At 39.5% G+C, this 19320-nt stretch overlaps 1 protein-coding gene across 4 annotated transcripts in view; it reads right to left on the bottom strand.

The window, feature by feature from the left end:
- Nucleotides 1–19320, bottom strand: part of ATXN7 (ataxin 7) — a 131326-nt gene that overhangs the window by 49680 nt on the left and 62326 nt on the right. The gene's annotated exons all lie outside the window — the stretch shown is intronic.

Raw genomic sequence — 19320 nt, 5'->3', positions numbered from 1 at the left:
ACCATGAATATTAAGAGAAGAATCAAATCAGGCTTATAGAGGTACTTTACAAAGAATTAAAATAAAGTACACTAAAAATCATTATTATGAAATGAAATAAACAAATCTATTAAAATGCAAACAATGAATACGTTTGCACAATAAAGCAACATCAGATGAACTCTACCAAGAGTTATGCGGAAGAATCTGCAACTCTATATAAAATGCTTAGCAATTCACAAACCTGTACTATCTAATGGTTTTATCTGTTTATGCATTCTATTCCAGCCATCTGGTCCCTCAGTTCTACAGAACAGTTAAGAAAGGGAGTACAGGTTTCACTGAAGAGTAAAATCGCTGGTTTTGTTAGCATGTAACACAAGAAAATTATTCTTGTAGTTTTTTTTTTACAGGTCACTTCGGTACAAATTTGGCATTTCACATATTAATCTTAGTTTGGTTACTAGAATAGGGTAGGATACAAGTTGGTGGTTTCTTTTTTTTTTTTTCCCAACAGTAAAAAGTCAACTTAATTAAAAATGAAACTAAACTATCTGTATATACATGGAAACTGAAAGTAACTTAATATTTGGTAAATATGGTTAATTAAAAAGTCCCAACCAGGAAGAATCAATTGTGAACAATAATCTAGAGAACAGAGCTAAAAGATCAGATTCAGAATCTAGACTTTTAAAATATTTCAAAATTGGTGATTTTTTTTTTTTTTTTTTTTTTTGAGACAGAGTCTCGCTTTGTTGCCCGGGCTAGAGTGAGTGCCGTGGCGTCAGTCTAGCTCACAGCAACCTCAAACTCCTGGGCTTAAGCGATCCTCCTGCCTCAGCCTCCCGAGTAGCTGGGACTACAGGCATGCGCCACCATGCTCGGCTAATTTTTTGTATATATATATTTTAGTTGTCCATATAATTTCTTTCTATTTTTAGTAGAGACGGGGTCTCGCTCTTGCTCAGGCTGGTCTCGAACTCCTGACCTCGAGCGATCCACCCGCCTCGGCCTCCCAGAGTGCTAGGATTACAGGCGTGAGCCACCGCGCCCGGCCCAAAATTGGTGATTTTTAAACAAGTATTTTATACTACATGCACTATTTAGAATATCTTCAATGAGTGGATTATTAGCGCATTTCAGTTAAGCAAATGTTTGAGTAGACCAAATACTGTGTTTGGGGCGGGGGAGATCAAAAAGGTGATTAGCATCTGCTTTCTTTCCTATAAAGATTTAATTTCACACTTTCTCCAGCTTGAGTGATCTTGGTGGTTTTTAAAGGGAGAAGAAAATGCCCTAAGGAGATGTCAAGTGATGATAATCTCTAAAATATCAAATTACTAATCTATTGTCTACACATGGCTACAGCTCAGGTTTTCTTAAACAGTTTCGAGTACACTGAATTGCACAGATAGCTATAATTCTGAAATGTACTAAGGCCCAACATGATTCTGGAATGCAGCTGAGCATCAAGTAGTTTCTATGTGCTATTACTTCATTTTATCCTCATAATTACCTAGGGGAGAAAGCATCACATCCCCACTCTGAAGAAGAGGAAACTGACTCACTGAGAGTAAAGTACTTTGTGTAAGGTAAATAGCTAGGATTTGATTCTGACTCATGGTGTGGCTTGGATTTGGTACCTCCTGAAGACCAGAAGAATGACGACTCCTAGATATCCCTTTCAGATTCCAACATCAACAAACTAGAATGTCAAGGCTGAACATCTTTGTGTAAACTGATTAGAGAAGATTCCAGTAGACTGCTGACTTCTGTAACTATGCTTATTTAATGAAAACGAAGAGCCAAACAATATGTTATTTTCCTTGAAAGCATGCCCACATTGAGTTAAATATAGTACATGTAGGAGAAGGGGAAAGGTTACATACACACAATGATATACATGTAATAAGCCATTTTTCATGATTATAGTTTCTTGACATGACATTTCACTCTAAAAAATAAAAATTTAAAGTATTTTACTATAAATTTCATATACCCCTATGCTAAATGCCTCTGACACAGACTATTAATAAGGAAAATCCAAATTACAGAAATGCTGTAACAGTCATAATTTATAACTGAAAAGTATGAAATGGGCACCCAAGCAACAGTTCATTAATGAAATCAACTAAATTTTCTTAAATAGCAGTTAAAACAGCATTAAATAAATAGTCTTACTTTAGTTTGAGGGCTCTGTGATGTGATTTCTGTGGTTTCCCACAGTACTCGATGTCAAGCAATGTTGTTTAAAATATATCGCTTTGCCAGATACTTCTGTGGACTAGCCCTCTACCCCTTTAAAAATAAAGCAATGTAAAAAACAAAAAACTGTACTGATCCTTTCAAGTAATGAGGATTCAATATGCCACATGATGTTTATGTAGAAAATTATTCTTTCTTGCCCTGGTTCTTTTGATCCTTTGGTGAGACTTACGACTAGTAAAACTAATAAGGGCAGGTGTCATTCTATAAGGGACCAGGAATCTATACCTCTGTAAAAATTTTAATTTCCTCAATAACTTAAGATGAATTGCAATTGATGGTGACTGCAATGATGATAATCATAATGCTAAACAACTGACACATTTATTGACAGACTACTATGTGCCAGGTCCTATGCTAAGAACTTTATATATGGTTTATCCTATTTATTTCTAACAATAATCCTAAAATATAATCCTCATTTTATTTATTGAGAAGTAAACTTGTCTAATATCACCCAGCAAGAAAGTAGCACAATGAGAACTCAGGTTTGTGTGACCTGTAACCTCAGTTCGTGACCTCTCATTAGCATATCGTATCTCCCTAAAAAGCTTGCACATGTGTGCACGTGCACACACGTATACGTACACATACACACACACACCCTATAGAAAGAAATAGTATACTTAAATCCAGTTCATGCTACCCTACAAAATCACATTCCCATTAAGAAATTCTAAAGTAACTTTAATTTTAGCTTTCTAAATTCTTTACTTTCAGATATCCATATTTGGAAGTAAGTTAGAGGATACAAAATAATTTAAATGTCTTCTTCAGAAAAAAAAAAAAAAGAAAAAAAAGAAAAGGAGTTCTATATCCTTTTTCTGCACTGGGACATTCCAGAGGCCTTAGCAACGGGAACAAAGTGTGGAATGTTGTGGCAACTTAAAGAAATGAAATAATTTGTTTGAGAAACAGATGTATGTTTCTGAATTATTTTTAAAGCATAAATTCACAATCAGCTCATCTGCAAATTAACATACATATCTCACCCAAATACAGGGAAAAGCTTCATTTACAATGGAAAATAAAATATGGAGTTAAAACAAGTTCATTGTTGAATTAAAAAGGTTACAAAGTTGAATCGAAAAGTTACAAAATACACCTGAGATATGTAACTGAAGCCATTAATTATGCACTTGAAAATAATGAAAAGTTTTAAAATTCTACTTGAATTCATGCATTTTGAACTAATTTCAAAGAATAGATTTTATTGTTTGGGTAAGCCCTAAATCTTTCTCAGGATTTGGGTCCCCCCTATGTTCTAATTAGTGGTCTGGGGTCTAATCAATTTAATAGCGCACTAGAAGGGATTGGGTTTAAGCATATCAACACATGAGCACATGTGTGTAGAAACTCCACAGTCACATGCAGAATAAAGGCCCTCCCCTGGAAAGCGGACCCCAAATGGTGGTGAATATATTTAGTTACTTGGAGTTGCTAACTACATTTTGAGGACTGTGCTCAACAAGAAAACTTGAATGGCGTAGCAAAGCATTTAACCTTTCCAGTACTGAGTGTCTCTCTTCTCCCACGCATCCCAAGCTTCTACATGCCAATGACTCCCACGTTTCTATCTCCAGCCCAGACTGCTCCCAAGCTCTGTCTAGTTTCACATACCCGACTGCCTACTAGACATTGCCATCTGGCTTTCTTATATACATTTCAAACAAAACAAGTATGTCCAAGATAACTTCACTCTTGACCCTTTCTGCTTCTTGCCCCAATAACCTTGCCCCTTTTGGGTAAATAATACTATTCATCCCCCAACAGCTCAAACTAAAAACCCAAGTGTCATCCCCAATACCTCTGTCCCTCATCACATCCAGGCCACCAACAGGTCTAGTTAGTTCTGTGCGAAAACCTCTGTCCGCTTCTCTCCATTGCCCTGGCCACTGTCGTAGGGCCTGCCACCAGCATCCTTCCACTGAACAATGGAAGCAGTCTCCTAAGTGGTTTACAATCCCTTCCACAAAACTCTAGATTCTTTAAAATCCTCCACCAAATCAAGTCACTCCACTGTTTAAAATTTCCCAGTGGCTTCCCACTCCTTTTGGAATAAAATCTCAGGCCTTACCACAGCCCCCAAGGCCCTGTCATATATGTGTTTGCCTCCCTCTCACCCTCTATTCCCTTGTTCCCTACTCTCCTTGGCTCACTTTGCTCCAGGCACACTGACCTCCTTTCTCTACTCAGACCCAGAAATCTTTCCCAGCCGGGCTCTGTCCTTGCTCTTCACAAGATGCCTGGCACATTCTTACACATCAGGTCTCAGCTCAGCTGTCAACCTTTTCAAAGGGCTGCTCCTTTTCTTCTCCCCAATTAGTCACTCACTATCACTGGTATTTTAAGCAGAGTGGCTAACAGTGTGGGCCACAGTCTATCACTGATTCTTGGTTCCCTTGATCTAGAGAGGTCTGACCTCAGGCAAGTTCTTTTTGAACTTCATTTTCTTCATTTATCAAATAGTAATGATCATAGTACCCACTTCACTGGAGACTCCACAGGATAGAAAGACAAAGAGAGTTAATACACGCAAAGTCTTAGAAGGGTACCTGGCCCTAGGAAGTGCTCATTTAATGTCTCCCCATAGTTTGTATAATAGAAGTCATGCATCCCCATTGTATTGGTCAACAAACTAGTGCACATGGACATTGAAATCTCATAGGCTAGTGCCCCGGTCTGTTGGACTCACAGCCCTGGCAATTTCCAGCATTCTCCCAGAATCAGCTTCCTCCATGCCACTCCCACTGCAGTGCAGTGCCCAAGGTCAGGGTCTGGTGGCCTCCACTAGATAGGTCTCCTAACAAAGCCAGAGTTTCTCTCTCTTCCAGTCTCCTCTCCCTAGCTGTTCAGAGCCATGGACCTGTAAAGCAATAAAGCCACTTCTCTATTTGAAGACCCCTGCTGGCTTCAAAGTGAGGCTTGGACCCCTGACCTACTTCTCTGCAAGCAAGGCTTCTAGCACTCTGGCCCCTCCTGTCTCTATACCCTAAGTCAATCTGCTCCTTTCTCAAGATTCTTGGTATTCCCAGAACCTGCCTTGTTCTCCCATAACCCTACATTTTGGCCAGAACAGTTCCTACATCATGGAAAGCTTTTCCTTCTCCCTCCTAGAATTCCTACCATTCAGTAAGATCCAGCTCTCTCTGCTAGGCTCCTACTCATACCATTCATATCTTCCATTACAGATAGCTCTTCGTTCATTGCTTTATGATTTATGAATAAAAATTTATAAATAAAAACCTCTGTAGCCCTGTCTGACAGCAGATCCCTAATCTTGCCTAACACAGAGCCTGAGAAGGGAGCTCTCACTGTGTCTGGGAAGTAAATGACCAGCATGTGGAACTTTTATGTACCTTCCAGTTGCTCTTAGGATAAAAACTAAGAACCTCGACCTGGCCCACAGGCCCTGAACGGTCTGGCTCTGCCTCTCTCCATCTAGCTCCTCTGGCCTTGGAATACACCATGCTCTCTTCTGTCATAGCACCCTGGCACTTGCTCCTTCTTCCAGAACTCACTTCTCCCAGATCTTTACCTGGATTGTTGCTTTACATCATTCAGTCTTAGCTTCAATGTCACTTCCCTGAAGACTTGGCCAGATAGGGCCCCTGATACATGGTCTCAGAGCACTGATAGCATTGCCACACAACACCATCCCCCATTTGTAACTATCCATCTAGCTGTATGAACCTTAACCTTCTCCCATTAGACTACATTCCATATCTGTCTTGTTCACTTCTCTAGTGACAATGCCTAATGGTGCCTAACCTGGCTGACAGAAAGCAGCAACAGATATGTGTTAAATATTACTTAGTGGATGATAATTGAAATATTAGATTAAGTCCCTGTGATGCCATCATAAGTCAGAAAGTTATAGTTATGCCTTTATGACATTTAGTGACACATGGTCATCATCTGCTAGAATTGGGTATGCCACTCAGTGATAAAAGTTTAATCGTCTTCTTTGAACACATGGTCTCATACCTGGAAGCAGTTTCTGACAAAATTTCCATGTTTCAGTAGCTCATTCTCGAATCTGCACATTGGCAAATTCTTTTGCTAGTATACCCCATGCAGTAGCTAAGAGCAGTTCTGCAGCCAAACTACTGGGATTCAAATCCCCACCCTTCCTCTTACTACTTATGTCAGCATGGTTAAATTATTTAATCTCAGTTTTCATGTCTGTAAAATACAGTTAATAGGACTTATATTTCATAAGTATTATTGTGAGGACTGAATGAACTAATAATCCATGGAGAGTGCTCAGTCCTGAGCATACAGTAAATACTCAGTGTCAGCTAAAGAAACAAAAACAAAAAATTGATGCGTATTAGAAATGTTTGTCTCAAGAGCCCCAGTTCTCACTAACTAAACTCACAGGAAATTGACATACAGTAGTCCCCCATTATCTACAGTATCAGTTGCCCCGAAAATAAGAAATGGAAAATTCCAGAAAGAAATAGGTCATAAATTGTTTTTGTTTTGTTTTGTTTTGTTTTTGAGACAGGGGTTATGCTCTGTCACCCAGATTGGAGTGCACTGGCCCAAACATAGCTCACTGCACCCTCAAACTCCTGGGCTCAAGCGATCCTCCTGCCTCAGCCTCCTGAGTAGCTAGCACTACAGGCGCACACCACCAACCCTGGCTAATTTTTCTATTTTCTGTAGATATGGGGTCTCAGTATGTTGCCCAGGCTAGTCTCGAATTCCTGGCTTTGAGCCATCCTCCTGCCTAGGCCTCCCGAAGTGCTAGGATTACAGATGTGAGCCCCCACGCCCAGCCTCATGAACTTTAAATTGTGCACTATTTTGAGTAGCAGGATGAAATCTTGGGTGATCCCAATTTATCCAACCGGGGACGTGAATCATCCTTTTGTCCAGCATCTCCATGCTGTCTATGCTACTATGCTACGTATCCATTAGTCACTTAGTAGTTACCAGTTATCAGATGGACTGCTGTGGTGCTGGTATCACAGAGCTTGTGTTCAAGGAACCCTTATTTTACTAAATAATGGCCCCAAAGTATAAGAGTAATGATGTTGGCATATTTTTACAATTGTTCTATTTTATTAGTTGTTAATTTCTTACTGTGCCTAATTTATAAATCAAACTTTATCATAGATATGTATGTATAGGAAAAAACATAGTACATATAGGGTTTGGTACTGTCCTCAATTTCAGGCATCCACTGAGGGAGGGTCTTGGAAAGTATTCTTTGTGGATATGGGGGACTACTGTATACGCCAAATGGCAACTATTTCACAACGCAAGCTCAACTCTCATGTGGTCTGGTACTCGAATTGCTGACCAGACTCCTCCCTGTAGGCCATGCAGGGGAGAGGCAGAGGAGACACGCTGAGGCTCCAGCTGCAGAAAGCCAGTGGCTTCACCCTGGAAGCCAGGGAGCACCCAACACTTTCAGCAAGGAAGTCAAATGATCCAGAATGTACCTCTGGCATGAGTGTGGATCAACTTAGGTAAGGAGGGTAGTCCCCAGAGGCCAATGCAAAAGTCAGAGTAAGACAGTAAGAGCATGTGCAATGAAGATGAGGGAAACCAGCCTGAGGACATGATCTAGGGGACCCTGCAAAGAGCTCACGAGACCATGGATGTGCGGATGAGGCAGAGGGAGGAATCCAAAGATGAGTCTGTAGTTTCTTCCTTCTTCATTGCAGCTAATGTAGATCCATGGAGGGTTGGAGACACAAAATGGAAGAACTTAGTTTGCTATGGCAATAGAGCATAGAGATTAGTTAAAGGCACAGCCTCTGAAGCCAGACTGGCTGTGTTCAAATCTCAGCCCTGCTACTTACTAGTCTGTACCTCAGTCTCCTCTTCTATAATGGGCAAAGTCATAGTACCTACACCTCACAGCTTACTGAGAGAACTAAATGAATTTATATAAAATGCTTATGGTAATAACCACCACACTGTAAATACTCTGGAAGTATGAGCCATTTTTATCATCTTGCCTATTATTGTGCTTTGATCTTTGAGCTAAAAGTGGCTGTGCTTCCCCAAGCCCATTCCACATCCCCCATCAATAACCACAGTGATTTTTTAAATCATAAATGTCACTTGACCCAATTAATCTCCTTAGCGGTTCTCCAATGTAGTCAGAATGAAAACCAGTGCTTCGAAGGCCCTGCTTAATGTCTGCAACCTTGGCACAGCGTTCTCTTCACTCTCTCCACTCGGGTGTTCTGATCTCCTTGACAGTTATACCAATCCCACTTAAGGGCCTTTGCTAATTCTTTTCCCTCTGAATGGAATGCTTCATTGAGCTGGCTCCAGGTCTTAGCTTACATTTCATCAGAAAGACTTTCCCTGACCACCCAATTTAAGGGAGGTCCCTATCTCTTCAGGCAATTCTCTCTCATTAGCTATTTCTTATTTGTGTTTTAGCTCTCTCTAAGATTTAAACTCCATGAGGGCAGGATCCACACCTGCAAAGCACAGTATCTGGTACACAGTAGGTTCTTTACAAAAGAATTTGAGAATGGCTTCTGGAATCAGTTTGCCTGAGTTCAGATCCCAACTCTATCATTCACTAGGAGTGTGACCTTGGGTAAGTTACTTTGCTTTAGTACTCTCATATTGAAAATGGGGATGATAATAGTAGCTACCATAACAGGTAGTTACGAAGATGAAAAGAATTACCACACAAAAAGCCCTTATAACTGTGTCTAGCACAGAGCATGTGCCAGGTATGTAATACTGTTATAATTATTTCTATGTTTACTATCAGTAGGATATAGTGGCCACTCTGCTGGGCTGCAGCCACCACCTCTAATAATACTATGTATTACTTAGTATCGCGTGTCGGGTATCGTGGCAAGTACTCTATATACATCATTCATTCACTCAGGTAGTGAATAAATAAATGAATGACTACCACGGCTAGGGCACTATTCTAAGTATTGGGTATATATCAGTGAACAAAAATCACAACAACAACAAAAAAAACCAAAACCCTGACAAATATTAATACATATAACAAAAACAACAGAAGTTTACAATCACTGAATGCTTCCTGTGGTACAGGTATAATGCTATGACTCATTTGACCTCTCAGAGTCGATAATCCCATTTTATAAAAAAAGCAAGTGAGGCATAAGGTTGCCTGCCTTGCGCCACAGAGGAGCTGCAAGCTGAAGGTGGGCCACTCCAAGGGACATGCTCGCCACCACTTCACTACATGAGCTCCTCCATTGCTTGCACACTGCCCACCTGGAATAATTCTGTCTTTCCCAGGAAATCCCGGCTCTGCTGTCTCATTTCATCAAAGTCAATCAAGGCGTTCTTACCTGACAGCAGACTTCTGCAGGTACTTCTAGACTGTCTGCTCTCATTGCTGCTCAAAGATTTCCTGAGATACTAGGACTCTCAGCCCCATTAATGTTGGAAATATTAATACTTCTAAGTAACCTGAGAGGCATGAAAGGCTGGTCTCCACATACCTGAGGTTTTACTATAGTCAGTCTCAAATTTATTTCAACTGGTGGATCTCAATAGTGGGTAACCAAAAGTAGCATCAATGATATTTTAAAAGTTTTTCACTGCTATTAAAGGGGTGTTAGAGTCTCAACTGGGGAAGGAAAAAATAGAATTTCCACCTTCCACAAGCACATCTCCAAATTCATATCAACTACTCCAATAATTAAAGGGAAGTGGATTTCTCTTTGATCAAAAAAAGTTAAATGATGGAACCAACCAGAGATAAAAAAGGCCAATCAGCAACCTGCAATGTGTGAGGTTTGGCCCTGTTTGAACCAAACCAGTCAATAAATATTAGATTTAAATAAAGAAAAGTGAGATGTTTCCAGTAAAAAAGCAACCAACAAAACACCAGAGGCGCAAAGAGCTAAAGAAAATACTCCTGTCTAATATTCATTAATCACCAACTATAAAAGGCCAATATTATTATAGTGACCCTCCACAGTAAGAGTCACAAGTGCTTATGTTATTGCTTGTACTGAAATTGAGATATAATGCCTTGGATAGAACACAGAAGGCAAATATCAAAATCCTGAGGAACCTGGGTTAGGGAAGGTAGGTATGGTGACAACAGAAACCAACATGGCAGTACATATGACAGGCTGTCTCGTGTTCCTTAAGCTACTTCCCAAAATACCATCAGCAAATTCTGACCTTTTAAGTCAGAAACCAAGCCTTCATTGCTATGTGTCCTAAATCTGGAAGTGCCTGCCAAAATCTTTACTAAATCTTACCCGCCTTCCTACCATTTAGCTAACCATATAACCTAATGGTAGGATGTGGGCTCTAAGAGTCTACCACTTAGATAACTTTGTAACCTCCAGCAAGGTACTTAACCTCTAGGCACACAATTTCAACATTTGAAAAATGATGAAAACAATAATATCAACCTTAGTTGATTGTTGGACTGAATAAGATAATCCATGCAAAATGCTTAGCTCTATGTCTGTCTAAACACAGTAAGTAGAGTGTATGTAAGGGTTCAATAAAGAACAGTGTTTATTATCATCATTATTATTATGGTTACAGTTATAATTTCATGAGTCAGTTAAGAATACTATTCCTTTCTTTGTTCAAATGGCAGCCAATATTGCAACACCACATCTACCAGGTATCTTATATATGAGCTGCAGAAAATCCGTGGCTCTTATACAACTAAGAACAGAACTAAACATGAAACGGCATTTGCTATTGACCTACCTTTATGTTTTAAAATGGTTAGGGCAGGATTTCTGTCTGCCATTTTGCTATTTGTTTTTTATATGTATAATGTCTTTTTTTGTTCCTCTATTCTTCTATAATTGCCTTCTTTTGTGTTAAACTGATATTTTCTAGTATATCATTGTAATTTCCTTGTTTTTCTTGTAAGTTTTTTTTTCAGCAATTGTTCTGGGGATTACAATCAATAGCTAACTTCAGACAACCCAGCTGGAATTAAAACCAACCTAATTTCAACAGCATATAAAAACTTTGCTTTGATATAGTCCTATTTTCAGCCATACTTTGCCGCTTTTTTGCTTGTCCCATAATTTTTTCTTAAAAACTAGACGATTTAATTGATATAATGTGGCAACTCTGGAAATTAGATCTACCTGACCCTGTCTGTTTGGTGACCTTCCTGGACTAACTGTGTAAAGTCTGTGTTCTTTGACATGTGTGATGAGTCAAGTCTCTGCTTGGTTAGCTTAGTGATCAACTAATTATTGGGCAGAGATTTCCTTAAATGCCTTGACCCTGATAAGACTCCCAGCCTTTCCTGAGGGACCGTGCGCATGTGTGTGTTGGGTTATGCCTTCAATGCTCCAGCAAGCAGTTTATGACTCTGCTTTAGCCTTCACTTCCTGCTTTTATAGAGCCTCAAGGTCAGCTAGAAGTGAGAGATTAGGGTCTTCTCAGTTTTTTCCTGGGCATGAACACTGTCCTAACACATGCATGTGATTTTCTAGATTCCCGGGAATATTTTGGATCTCTTTAAAGCTCTCAAATGACATATCGTTCCCTAGTGTTTCCTACTGACTTTTCTGGTCAGCCTCTTGTGAGCCCCAAAAGGCATTATGGCCTCAAGCAACTATGATGTTAAACAATCATACCTTAGGGACAGGACACAGAATGACCTCTGAGCCAGCCCAAAAAAAGACAAGTCCTGAGACTGGAGCTTTTTAGGGAGCTATCAGATAATTCAAACAATGACAATTCTCAGAGAAGAGGGCTGTGGGGGAGCTCCAAACCATTCTGTCCCCACCAGTAGCTGCTAGCCTGCTGGTTTTCACAGCTACCATAGTTGTAAGGCTACTGATTTTCAAAGATACTGTGGAGCTGGGGACGAGAAGTTGAAATAGGGCTAGTTAAAACACTACAGAGTTACCTGTACTTACAGAGATTTGGCTCATTAGATCTTGCAAGCCTTTGGGGTTAATTGTTAAAATTATGAAAAAGTTGATTTTGACAATTCTTGCCAGTGTTCTCACTGCTTTTATGGCAGAGCAAATTTTCAGAGTTTCTTACTCTGCCATTTGAAGTGCTTAGTAGATGCACGGTAATGGAGGATAATATCATTACACTACTTATAATTATTTTCAACATTCCTCAGACTATAGTGTGGAGAAGGAAGGTGCATAGTTCAAAAGTGGAAGTGAGGAGTCCAGTCAAGGAGCTATCTGTAGCAATATAGGCAAGAGACACTGGGTAGTTTACACTTGAGCATGGCAGTGTAATAGCAGAGAAAGGATTCAGAGATATTTTGAAGGAACTGTTGACATGATATGGTAATAGCCTGGATACATGCCTGATGAGAATGATGCCATGTTTCCCATCCTGCAGAACAGGATGGATGGGTGGTACTAACCTCTGAGAAAGAATCGTGGAAGAATGCCAGGTCTGAGAACAAGGAGCATATACTTGGGATGTAATTCTAAGCGTCTCTGAAACATCCAAGAAGATACCAAGGAAGCCATCATCTTGAAGATTCTCCCCTAATTTTAGGCAAATGCTTTGTAAATCAAATCCTAAAGCTTTATTTCTGCCATATGCAAAAAAAAAAAGAAAAATCAGGACTGAAAAAATAGGTAAGGCATTACACTAAGCATCAATAATTCATTTATTAAAAATATGGTTCTAAGAATGATGAGAACTCTGAATAAACGTCTGAAACTACTCATTGCTTACACTCAAGTTTTTCCCAAAGGTAGCTTTATTTAAGGAAAAGTTACAGTAAAAATAAATTTCCCACGTGTCTAAAAGAGTCTATTGGACTTATACACATGTATCAATTTAATGCTTTCATTGATGCTTGTGAAAACCACCCAAATCAATCAGATTCCTTCACTCCTCCACTCATTCCACAAATATTCATGGTGTCTCATAGTTGATGGCATTTGGGCAGACCTAGAGGGAGATAGCTGGGAATAAATAGGTCAGACTAGGTCTCTGAAATTCAAATTGTCCTTTTGGTTTTAATGCCAACTTTTCTGGAATACTGTATTTTTTCACTTCTGAACGCATTTTCTTTAGGCCTCACTTTATGCGTGAAACTCATTTGTACAGCTGCTTTCTCTGGTTTGGAATGGGAAGGAGAGAGATTTGTAAGGCAACACTGAAGAGGGGAAAGGGGAGCATTAACTGCTGGTTAATTACTTCTACTCCTAATCCCTCTTAATATTACAAAGGCTTTTTCTGTTTAAACAGATTAGGTGAAGTTTATTACCACTGGGAAATACTTAAAGTTTCTTTTTTTTTTTTTGATTGTTAGTTCATTTGCTCATTTCTGTTTCAAAAACTAGAAGACCTAATGGCAATATTTTCACAAGGAAGTTTTATGTATTCTCTTATCTCGGTTTTACTTCTTCAGACTTCACAGTTTCACTCTTTTTCCTTCCAGGGGAAACTGGTCAACATACCTGAACAAGGTACTCCTTACCACAACCGTATACAAACAGATGTGGTTGGCAGATAACACCCTGAGCAGCCACAGTTCAGAATGATGTCTCAAGTTAAACACCTATTTCTCTCCAGATTTGTTTTGTCTTGAGTGCTTCTGAAGTAAAAGGTCAGGCAAATGTTTAAAATATAATAACAGCCACCATGTCAAACATTTATTGAGCACTTAATGGGCCAGATGGTGTGCTAAGTACTTTACATGCTTTATGTTACATAATCCTCACAACAAACCTGTGGTATAGGTACTATTCTTAACCCCCTGTTTACAAATGAGGAAACAGGCACGAAAAGATTAAGTGCCCAAGATCACACAGCTGGCAAGAGGTAGGGTTAAAGGTTAAATCTAGCTGACTAGAACCCAGTCTCTTAACCAGCATGCAACGATATCACAGAGCTTCATTCCTTTTTCCAACAAGTATTTACTAAGAATCCTACTATGTTTTGCCCCTAGGGAAGAATAAACAAGAAATAAAAACATTCAGCCCTTATAGAAGTGACACAGCTTCTTACATTACAAAAACATGTTTAAGACATTTGTGTGTACAAAACTATTCACCTAAGTTTCTTTATATATAATACTACTTAAAATTCACCACTGGCCTAATAAATCTCACCCAAGATTATGGTATACAACAAATTATATTCAAAATGCTTTTAGCAGGGGTTGAAGGTGGGATCCAAATATGTCCAACTGAGGTACAAAGTATTCAAGCATTTTTTTTCTTAACATCCACATTTTCTCCCCCCATTCAACACATCAAAAAGCACTTAAAGACAAGGGGGCAAAAGAACTTTATGTACCAATACACAGAAACCAATAGAAACTATTCTTTTCCCCTACTAAGACTTTGTTCTATTTTATTATGGTCAACATATTTCTGTTCTCCCTCATTTCAGAAAAACAGCCAACACATCACCTTATTTACATTCATGCTTATCAGTAATGACATGGTCATATCTCTACCAACAGTTGGTTAATTAATTTGTACCCCCATCTTCTGGCAACCTGCCTTTGCAACCAAAGAGCAAAAATAATTACACTAGGCTAGGCAGGAACATTTTCAGTCTTCTCTTTTGAGACTTCTTATCATGGGGCTTGTTACCTTTTTTTAAATGGGTTTGAGTTATAGAACACTTACAAATCAGATTACAGTAGTTAGAAAATGATAATGTTTCTGTTCTTCATATCAGAATATTCTACAGGAAAGGAAAGGGGCAGACTAGAAAATTGGACCAAAGGCAAAAAAATAAAGTGTGTGCTGAGTAGAACCATGGATGAAGAAAAATCATGCACTATTCCAGGGGAGAACTTCATCTCTTTCATTATGTATAATCTAGGGTTAATCTATCAACAAATACTTACTTAGAACTTTCCACAGGCAGTCCTCTACTTCCCTACACAAAACCATATGTGAGAAAGTCAAACAGGAGATTATTGGGCTCCTGTGTGCCCCACCTCAAATCACAAAATTTCTAATTAGATCTCACCTTTGAGACTCAGTCTCTGGGGATATATTTCTAACACTTCAAAGGTGAACGCAACAGTCCTTTGGCTAGGTTAAGCCCACCTAACATACTATTGAGGTAATACCCCTCTACATGCCTGATGATTTTTCTCTGTCTTGATTTTAACAGTGGAGTTCCATTTTAAGAGAGGATTCAGTTAGTTTTTAAAGTCAGTTAAAATCATCCTAGAAAATATCTCAGATACCACATGGAGCGGACCAGTTATGTCCCACACAGCCAATTTTGTCACTGTTAGAATAGATGGCTTTTCTATTAGATGAGGTAGCTCACTTATATTTAGGGGCCTTATTATATGGAAAAAATCCACGTAATTAAATACCAGAATCACAGGACAATGAGATGCCTACACCTTGAGAGACTTGTGGGAACTGAGACCTAATAAGGGGAAAGCAACCATTATTCCATAATTATTTGTGCTTACTGTGTTCAAAATACTCTTTAAAAAAGAAGATATAACAGCAAAACCCTGCCCTCATGGAATTTACATCTTAGTTGATTCACACCTCCTATTTCAAGCATATTTCAGAACAATATGCACTGAATGACTGGTAAAATTAGCCACACTATTTTTCTCTTTCTTAACAGCACATAGCATTATTTGCCTAAGTTACAAGCACTTAATATGCAACCCTGCCATATTAACTCTGAGATATATGCTTCTTATAATCAGCATCAGGTCATCAGTTTGTGTAGTATATTCATTTTTATAGTAACCGAAATGCAGTAAAACAAATAACTAGAACTCACTGCTGAAAGGGCAAAACAGTGACTATTGAAAAACACACTGTTGGTACCAATACCATCATGTAAGAGACTGTACTGTTTGTTGTTCTAAACTATAAGAAGGTCCCAAACCATATGAAAGGCAGTTTAAGGTCATTACCACAGAACATAGGAAAGTGCAGGCTGTTCAAAAGTTTGAGGCACTGTGCTCAGTATTGGGGGAAAAAGGCACAGTACAATAGTCTTTGTCCATAAGGAGCTTCCAATCCAGTGGCAAAGCCCGGTATTCACAGAAATGTGAATTAAGGAATTCACATTCCTTAATTTCAAAGCTGCCATCAAGTGTATGCCAACATCAGCTTTTGGGGAAGAATAAAAAAAAATGTACCCATCAAACTTTATAACCACTCTGATTTCAGAAATATTGAAACAAGAGAAAAGTAGGCATCTTGAAAGTAAGGATATGGAGCATAGATGTCACTGTGTAACAGCAGTGAAACTCGGGATGGGGAGGGAGTGCTCCCGCCCATAATCACCCAGAAGAATTTAGTTACTGCAGTGTCACGAGATTCTCAATAAAGGGTCTCTTCCATGATGCAACTGTTAAGGAAGGAGCTTGAACTCTTCCAACAGCATAACACCACCACCACCACCATTGATTCATCCACCCATTCAACCTTTATTAAGCACCTACTGTACATTAAACACTGGAGAACATTTCTATATGCACTGTACTTGTGGGCTTTCCATACATTAAACCTGTGGTCTCAAGCCCCCAGGAAATACTGGCAATGTTTGGAGACATTTTTGGATGTCACAACTAGAATCCAGTGGTAGAAGTCAGAGAGGCTGCTAAACTACAGCCCGATTAACTACTGTAATTATACAATGCATAGAACATTCTCCCACAGTAAAGAATTATCTGGCCCCAAATGTCAATAGTGCTGAAGTTGAGAAACCCTGCATTAATTAAAGGATCCTTACAAGGGATCTATGGGGGAGACATGATTCAAATCCATGCCCAATTTTCTGTTTTTTTATTTTCATGGAGACAGGGTCTTGCAGTGTCACCCAGGTTAGAGTGCAGTGGCACAATCACAGCTCACTGCTACCTCCAACTCTTGGGCTTGAGTGATCCTCCTGCCTCTGCCTCCCCAGTAGCTGGGACTACAGGTGTGCACCACCATATTCAGCTAAGTTTTCTTATTTTTTGTAGAGACAGGATCTCGCTATGTTACCCATACTGGTCTCCAAGTTCTAGCCTCAAGCTATCCTTCTGCCTTGGCCTTCCAAAATGCTGGGATTACAAGCATGAGCCACCATATCTGGCTTCATGGCCACTTCTGAGGAAACTGAAGCAAAAAGGTGTTAAATAACTTGCCCAAGGTCTGTGGAAAGTGGAGCAGGGACCGTAATCCAGAAATTTGATGCTGCTGTGCAACAAACGTTAAGTTCCTGCAAAATTCTCGGTGATTACAGGAACCCAAAGAGGAAGTACTTAAAAAACTGAGTCACTACAATGTAACACTCTTCATTTCACTCTCTCTTCCCTCAGTTCCCATCTAGAATTATTCTCTTTCTCCCTCTCACAAAGGACATCTCTTTCCTAGTGGTCCCCCATCCAATCTTGATCTCTGGAAAGAGGTACAAGCAGGATGACTGCCTGATTTCTGATTTCTCCTTCCACTGCTCAGAGTAATTGTCATAAGCATAAACAAAAACATCTCCAGCCCCCAAGAACCCAGAGAACCAGGCAATTCTTCCCCTCTGTGAATCCTATTCCCAGAAGTGGCAAAACATCAGCACACTGTGTGCCAGAGGCCAGACTCAATCATAGCCTCCGAGTAGGCAAGAATGAAGAAGCTGTGGGAGGTGGAAGAGGCTGCCAGCTGGCAAGAAGTATGCAAGGACAGGACGCAACGGGGTGGTTTTAGACTTCCCCAGGTCCTGGAGGAATTAGTCTTTGGCTTCTCAATACAAAAATAGCGTTGGCAATTAGCTGCAAAGGAGTTAAGGCAATTGATGATTCTGAAAACAAGGATGATCATAAGTAGTTTTTCAAGTACAAAATTTGTGAATCAACCATCAATCATGCAATTTCTAATCACTTTTCTTGGAAAACCCAGGGTCATACCTTAAAATAAATACCACACAAACAAAAAAAAAAAAAAAAAGAGAGAGAGATAAGAAAATCAACCAGCCACTCCCTCCAATGGGTAGTCACAGTTGTGAGACTTCAACTTTATTGTCCGTTCAGCAGGAACCTCTGCATCTCATGAAAGGTTATCTAACAAACTACTTTGCATAGGATTATTTCAATACACAGTAAAGAATACCATTTCATCTAGAGAGGGGACAAGGGACATCACCACATACAAAGTTCATATTGTCACGGACCTTCCTGAGGGAGGCAAAAACAGCTTTTACCTTTGAGACTGTGGGAGTTGGGGCTTGCAGAGTAGATGAAGAAAGTCAGTACCAAGGTGGCAAAAACTGCACCCCAGATTTTGTATTGATTAAAAAGCTAATGTCTTAGGTTTTTTGAGATTCTCAGATGAAAAACATTATTATAACTATGAAACCTACAATTAATTCTTCCTTTAACAACAACACTGATTACTTTGAAGGTCAGACTACATTTTCAAATCACAGGGCTCTAAGTTTCTATGGGACAGAAAACTATAATTTCTACAGCCCAAAATTTGAGGAGAGAAAGACACAAGGAAAAAAGCTGGATTCTGCTGGTTCCTTAAGGAGACACTTACAGAGAAAGGAAACATGCCCTTGCCCATCAAACATACTTTTCTGTCATCTAAATAGACATCTGACACCTGAAACTAATAAAGCCTTTTTGGCGGGCATCTTGGCATTATCTCCTCCTATATACTCTGAGGTTGTCTAGGTGTACTTACAAAATAAACCAGCAAAGTAATAAAAGCCTCACTACTGAAAAGAAACTTGTAAAAGTACATTAACTATAGCACTGTTGGTAAAAGCAGTGAAACTGCCAACAGCCTATATGTCCAATCATAGAGGTCAAGTGTAAACAAGAATAGCATATCCATAATACGGAAGACTAGGCAGCAGTTAAAAAATTAGGCAGAGCTATCCACGATGACATAAGATCTCCTTATGGCTGCACACAAATAGCAAGGTGCAGACATAAAACTGGACCTGAGGCCTGAAAAGGCAGCATGGAAGACTTAATGTCTAAGCTCAGATCTAAGAGAGGAGGGGTGATTTTCTTTTTGTTGGGAAGGGAGTCCGGGGAAAGGAGCAGGGGAAGGAGAAAGTGTCTGGGAAAAGGGAAAGTGTACCTGACCTACACCGGGATAGCACATAACCTCAAGAAAAAGTCAAAGAGTTGAGAGGCTGTGGGCAAACAGAACC

The sequence above is a fragment of the Eulemur rufifrons genome, chromosome 7 (genome assembly GCF_041146395.1).
Source record: "Eulemur rufifrons isolate Redbay chromosome 7, OSU_ERuf_1, whole genome shotgun sequence".
Lineage (NCBI taxonomy): Eukaryota > Metazoa > Chordata > Mammalia > Primates > Lemuridae > Eulemur > Eulemur rufifrons.
Note: the sequence above shows the minus strand (reverse complement) of the source record. Positions and strands in the feature narration are given on the sequence as shown.